Here is a 7,312-nt window from a genome sequence, read left to right as displayed (position 1 = left end):
GAACAAGGCATCTCGGCTTCTAGGCTCCTAATGAAGAGCTGGGCCAGATGTTTGGAATGTCACTTAGGTGTTTTGCTTGCATGATCCGATTTTCAGACTAAAACATAGGGGGTTGTCTTCATCCCTGGCATCTGTCATCATTTAGGGACACTGAAGCACTTTACCTGGTTGCTGAAAGAAGGCCTCAGGGTTGGAGGAGCTGCCAAGAGAGAAGTAGGCTAACCTGGGCACCTAGAAAGGGGGTGAGTCTTCTTTTAAGGAGAAAATCAACTTTTCAAGGAAAAAATTCTTCTACGGTACACGGTGCTATGGTTTGGATGTTTGCTCCCCAAATCTCATGTTGAAATTTGATCCCCAGTGTTGGAGGTGGGGCCTAATGGGAGGTGTTTGGGTCATGGGGACGGATCCCTCATCAATAGATTAATCCCCCACACACCTGGGGGAGGGGGCAGTGAATGAATTCTGGCTGTGTCAGTCCCTGCCAGAGCTGGTTGTCAAAAAGAGCCTGGCAACTCCCCTCTCCATGTGATCTCTGAACACACCAGCCCCCCTACCCCCTCTACCAGGAGTGGAAGCAGATGCCCAGGCTTGAACTTTCCCAGACATTAGAATCATGAGCCAAATAAACCTCTTTTTCTTTATAAATTACCCAGTCTCGGGTGTTGGTTATGGCAGCACAAAATGGACTAAGACGCTTGGTACAGCAGAGTAAGGAAGACTGTATTGGGGACCACTGTAACAGGGTAGGGGACAGAGGTTGGGCTCAACTCCAATGACAGCTTGGGCAAGTGGGAATTTGTAGCCAAGGAGCAGCGTGGGGGTCAATGGTGGGAAATCACTGAAGAGGAAACCTCAGGAGTCGGGGGATTTGGGCTGAACCAACCTAACAGGATTCTTGCTAGAGACAGCCCAGGGTGCCCAGACATCAGCTGGGGGATGGTGGAGGCTGCGGACCCTGGGCAGCTGTCCATGGTGGGGGCTCTGGCTAGACGGACTTAGCGGGACTCTTTGCTTCTTTGTTTTACAAACAAGTGCACACCGGGGCCTAGGAGAAGTTTGGTCACGCAGAGAATCTTTGTCAGCTAACAGACATGGGCCCCTTTGTTGTGTGCGTGCGTGAGTGTGTGTTTCCAGTGTCCCCTCAGGGTCAGTATATTCAGTTATGCCCTAAATTCCTCTGAGTCCATAAACGCATCTGTTCCCTTGGAAATCTTAATGAGAACTCAGGAGAGAAAAACTCTCACTCGCCTCCTCCCTACATCCCAGCTCTTCCAGCTCCTCTCAAACCGCGGTTCCCGACCTGACCCGCAGAGTCCGCATCTCTGGAAACCCGGTGGCAACGCACGTGCCCCTGACCGGCTGACTGGGAAGCTCCGGGAGTGGCACGCAGCAACCCGTGCCTTCGAGCCCTCTGGGGGATGCTGACGCACTCACGCTGGAGCACCACTCGCTCGAGTGCTTTGTGGCCCATCCCTGGGGCCCTGCTGGCTTCACCGCCTTCCCAGACAATACCAAGGTCATCTCGGCCAGGACCTGCTATCACCCATGTTGCCCCCGTCCCTCCGTCCCAAGCACCCTAAGAAACCTCAGCCCTGGATCAACCTGCCCCCTCATTTGGTGGCTCTGCTTTGTGAGCTGCTGGAGCAAACCCCGTGGCCATGGGCTGCCACTCTGAGCTCCATGTCCCCTGCCTCTGTAGAAGGCTCTCGACACTGCCCGTCCCGTCCCTGTCCCTCCCTCCATCTGTCCCAAGCAGCTTCCGTCCCCATTCCCCCCAGCTGCCCTCCCACCACCACTTCTCTCCACAAGTCCACACCCTGCCCTCTGGTGGGCACGTTAGCAGGTAGCTTTCAATGTCATTGAAAAAAAGAAAATGAGACCATGAGGCAAAAACTCCTCCAATTTCTCCTCCATCTGCAAACCTGTCTACCTCTTCCCTCTTCCTATTCTGAGTCAGTGCCAGGGGAGGCACATCCCCCTGCCGGGCTGGGACCTCCCTCCCCACTGCCCAGGGGCCTTTGGTCTCTCCTGTGCTTCCTTCCCACCCAGATTCTCTCCCTGTGTTCAAAAATGAACACCAACTACATGACAACATTTTCAAATGAAAATTTTTAAAATACATACTGAGCATCTGTATTCTCTAACATAGTGCAGACTCGGTTTTGGACTCCAGCTCTCCAATTCCTAATAAGGAGGCATTGGTTAAATTCTTACTTTCTCCAAGCTCTAGCTTCTTCTGCTATAAAAAGGGGTATCATGACACTGTGTGATTATTAAGAAAAGGGCTATGCAAAGGTTATTATAAATGTAACACTGCAGAGATAAGAAAGAGCTTGACATGGAAAAAATATTTACTATTTGATCCATATATTAGATATTTTTATTTAAACATTTATATAATCTGAATGATCTTTAAATATCATTAGGCATCCTATACTTCACATTCTTACAACATGATCGACTGAAGTAAAAGTTCCCAAAAAAGTCATGATGAGAATTCCTTAATTCCAAGTTTGATGGTGAGAAAAGGCCAGTTCTTCCATGTTACAAAAATTACTTGCTTAAAAGAGAAAGACCAAGAGGATAAATTCCATGATTACCTCTTGAATAAAGCGATCTCTCTCTTGCAAAACAAACAGCAGCCTTCTAGGCTCTGTGCCCGTCCTATTCACAAGCAAGTTTCTTGAGAGAATGAGCTAGAGTAGCTCTTTCAACTCTCTTACCTGCCTCCCATTTGCTCCCGAATTCTCTGCAAACTGCTTTCCTGAAGATCTCCGGTAGCTTCCATGCCAACAATCCAACTGGCATTTTAGTGCCCTGGTTCATTCCTCCATTTTACGGAGCACCTGACCGATCCTGAGTTCCTGGCACAAAGCTAGCGCACTGGAGGTGGTCATGGAGCTTCTTCATTCAGCAAGCACACACCGGGCTCCTCCAACGCGCCAGGCGCTGTGCGACGTGGGCACTGCTGGGTGGCGGCAGCCACCAATAAAACCTGCCCTTGAGGAACTCACAGGCCATCACTGCACAGTCAGGTACGGGCAGTGAGACTTGAGAACACACGAGAGGGACACCTGACTGCAGCCAGTGGGAGGCAAGGGAGTCCTAGAAGCCATCCCCAAGGACCTGACACTCCAGTCTAAAGGCCAAGGAGGGATTCACCAATGAGGGCACGAAGGAGGATTCTCCGGACAGAAGAATCGCATGTGCAAAGAAACAGTAGAAGCACAGTACAAGATAATACTGTCATAGTCACAGGGCACTATAGTCACACAGAGACTGGGGCATTTGGGGAAGGCCTCCTCAGGGAAGTGACACCTAAACTGAGTCATAAAAGATGCCCAGATGTCTACTAGGGAGGTGAAGAACACCCTGGGAAGACAATGCAGTGTGTGCAAAGGCACAGGGTACGGCACCTTGGGAGAGCTGCGAGCAATATGGGATGATGGAGGACGTGAGGGGCTGAGGACAGTAGCACCTGGGGGATGTCAATGCCATGTTAAGTAGTTTGTACTGAAAGTGACAGAAATCACTGAAGTTGGGGGGGTCCGAGAGAGAGAGAGAGAGAGAGAGGACTCCCCTTTCAGAATGATCATTCCAACTGCTACGTGGAAGGTGCGTCGGAGGAGGCGGGACTGCAGGCTGGGAGACAAGTCGGAGAGCAGGCTGGGGTGAGAAACGACAGATCCTCAACCAAGGTGGTGGCTACAGGGTGGGGAGACAGTTTAGAAGCAGGATCAAAGGTATCAGTATCAAGCAGTATTAACAACACAGGCTTTCAAGTCAGATCTAACGTGAACCCCAGCTCTGCCCTTGACTATCTATGTCACCTTGGGCGAGTCATTTAACCTGAGATTCAGTTTTCTCACCTGGGAAATGAGGACAATAGCAAAGCCTACTTCACAGCTACTGAAAGGATGCCATAGCATAATACATGCGAATGACACAGCCCAAGACGGAGCACACAGGGAACTGCCGCAAATGAGAGCTCCCATCCTTGTTATCATTAACTGTTAATACACTTGGTTAGCCAGGTGCAGGTTAACCAAAGAGGACACAGGACCCCAGGGTTTCTGGCCTGCTGTTACTAACAGAAAGCAGAGACAGAAGTAGGCAGATTGGGAGCGAGGCCTGGAGGAGGATACGTTCATTTGTTGAGTGTGAAGGGCCCACTGTTGGAAGAGATGATCCTCTGTGGGTCCCGCACTCTCACACATCTTGCTGTGTGTGGCCAAGAATGCAAGGCCCTGACCGCTTTTTACCGGGGCCACTAATCAGTGTTGTGTTTGCAGCAAGCCACGTTGAGGGATGAGGTACTGCCTCCCTGTAGGACGAAGAGCAGTCTTGCTAACTGCTTATATAAGCAGCAGATTCCCCAAGCTTGGTGTTTCTCCACTGTGACACGAGCCAGCTGCATGTGGAGCACCCATCTGGGCCCTGACGGGACTTTGCCCCTCGGGACTTGGAGGCGAGGGGGACTGGTGCGAATACGTTGATGCTCACGCTTCTCGCTGTTCCCTGAGTGCTAAAGTCTTAGGTTTCTGACCCCGGAGTCTCGTGTCTTCTGCCAGCATCCATAAATCAGTGACAGGTTCGTTTATTGGCTTATACGTTGGAAAGAGAGACTTGGAGTTTTCAGTGTGCGCAAGTGAAGGATGGGGGTAGGGAAAGGATCCCCCAGGGGAACTCAGGAAGGAAACCTAGAGGCCAGTGGCTCCCTAAAGCCAAGGGAGTAGAGTTTCATCAAAACAGAGTAGGCGACAGCATCAGGTGCTGCTGAAAAGTCAAGTAAGATGAAGACTGAATGTGGCCACTGAATTTAGCAACTAGGTCACCGGCCAGAGGTATCTCAATGACGTAGTGTGGCCAGAAGCCAAACGGAAGCAGGTGAGGAGTGAATGCAGGTAAAGAAGGAGAGACAATGAATATAAGGTATTTCTATAAACTTAGCTGAAAAAGAAGAGAGGTGGGCAGTGGTGACCAGAGCAAATGGGGCCAAATAAAACTTTTCAAATAGAGAGAAGAGATTTGAGCAGATCATATACTAAGGAGAACAAGCCAGAAAAGAGAGAAAAGTTGGGGGGAGATCAAGGGCAAGGGGAGGAGGATGGAATCAGGTCTCTGAAGAAGAGAAGAGGGCTGACTTTCAGATCCCTGGTGAGGGACTCTGCTCATCTCTCCCACTGAGATGGCATTTGGCCCAGGCACACACCCTCAGGTAGGCCACCTGCTAGCTGGGCTGTGCAGTGCCTCCAGGTGGGTGGTGCCTACTGTCCCTAGGGAGGGGCAGGTCAGCAGGTTTCCTTGGTGGCACCTTGCCTGGTGGTCCTGCAAGCCACAGATGAGAGACACAGAAGTACTTCCCAACCTGGGTTCTCTGGAGATGCCAGCAGGTGTGTTTTGCACACAAAGCATTCAGGAGTTTGGCAAGTGCTGCTCTGAGCTCTGCGAAGCCAAACTGTAGGAAGACTGAGTGTTCTCTGCAGGCACAGATGGACATTTGGGAGTGGGGTGTCTAAGGGGAAGAGAAAGCCTGCAGGGGGAGACACCAGGCCTCATCCTCAGGGTACTCGGGGATGACAGAGAAGAACTGTATGGGCAGATCCTGTGGTCACAGAGTAGGAAAAGGAACTCTCATTTGCAGAATATCTGTACTCTGCTTGGAGTTTATATTAATATATTGACAAAGATTCCCTGCTTGACCTAACTTTACTCAGGCTCCTGAACCTTCTCCCAGGCCCACCTGTGCCCTTCCTTGTAACACCCAGTCTTAGCAAAGAGCCCTGCTAGGTCAGTGTAGCCAGACCCCTCACCCTGGACAGCTGGTCACCCTGGATATCTGCCCGGGCTCCTCATCCTCCACCATCCCCCACATGGTGTCTGGCGGCCTGTCTTCAGCAAGAATCTTATTAGGCCGGTTTGGCCAGAATCCCCCTCACCCTGGTGTTTCCTCTTAGGATTTTCCACCCACTGACCCCCGCCCTGCTCTAATTCCCACTTGCCCAGCAGTGACTGGAGTTGAGCCCAATCTCCCCTCCACTGAGGAATCCCTGCAGCGTCCCCACACCTATCCCGATGATCCCGAATGAAGGCTTCCCTACAGTGCTCTAACATGTGCCGTCGAACGATTTTTTCTTTAACAGTGTCCACCTATTTTACTCTCCCACTTCTTGACATATCCCAACCTGACAGAGGAAGAACCAGGACTCAGAAGCCGAGGACACGTGTGACACTCAGTGCTCAGTAAGCGGTGGAGCCCAGCGGTGATCTGGGATCCAGCACTCCTGCCCCTGTGGCCCACATGTCCTTACCCCTTAAGGAGCACCCAGGGCCTGGGTCAGAGGCAAGCTGCACAACTGCTGCGCCTGCTGCAGCCCTGCGCTGAGACCAGGTCAGCCACCAGGCCTACCAGGTGGCCCATGGTCTGTGACAGGGACGGTCCCCCATGTGCCTTAGCGTTCTCTCCTGCAAGGCCGTGGTTGGCTTCCCAAGCACCATCAGATCCCAGGGGTCTGGTCCCTTACAGGCTGGGCCTGGCAGAGGTGGCCGGGGAGAACGCCGGCCAGCAGGAGTGTGGCGCTGGGCCTACTTGCTTCGCTGTACCGGGACGACCCCCAAGGACCCTTCTCCAGGGGAGTGAGGGTGAGCACAAGAGGAGACGGGAAACACCTTTCCGGTGCAGACCCTTTGAGAGCCCAGTGGAAGCAGCAGGCCCTCTCCATGGCAGGGCAGGCACACAACACACAAGCTGGCAGTTTCCGGGCTCACGCACCAACCACCACCACCACTCGCGCCCCCAAGCAGACCAGTTCTCAAAGGAGTGTGCACCCGAATCACCTCATGCGCTGGCTAAAAATGCAGCTCCCGGGCCTCAGAGAGATGCTCGTTCAGTAGGTCCGGAGCGAGGCCTGGGAGCCGGCGTTTCCAACCGGCGCCTCAGATGATTTGGGCGCTGACGCCCAGTGGGGACCACTTAGAAAGCCGACTCCGGGCTGGAGGACCCCACCCCCGCGCTCCAAACTTTCCCCATCTCGCCGGGCGCCCCCCGCCCCCTCCCACGGGCCTCACTCGGGCGGGCGGGCGGTCGCGGAAGCGTCAGGGGAACCTGTTGGGGACCTAGAGCGACGGCCCTCGGGGCCTGCCCGCCCCCCTCGCCACCGCGCCACGGCCCCGGGAGGCGCGTGCAGTGGTCGGCGGGGCGCGGCGCCTGGGAGGACGCAACGAGGCCGGCGGCCCCAGCCCGCCGCCGAGGGGCGGGAAGGAGCGGAGCGCGCGAGGCGGGAGGCGCGGCGGCGCGGCCCGGGCGCCGGGC

Source organism: Propithecus coquereli, unplaced genomic scaffold (genome assembly GCF_000956105.1).
Source record: "Propithecus coquereli isolate 6110/MARCELLA unplaced genomic scaffold, Pcoq_1.0 Scaffold355, whole genome shotgun sequence".
Lineage (NCBI taxonomy): Eukaryota > Metazoa > Chordata > Mammalia > Primates > Indriidae > Propithecus > Propithecus coquereli.
The sequence above is the reverse complement of the archived record's forward strand: the minus strand, read 5'-3'. Positions refer to the sequence as shown.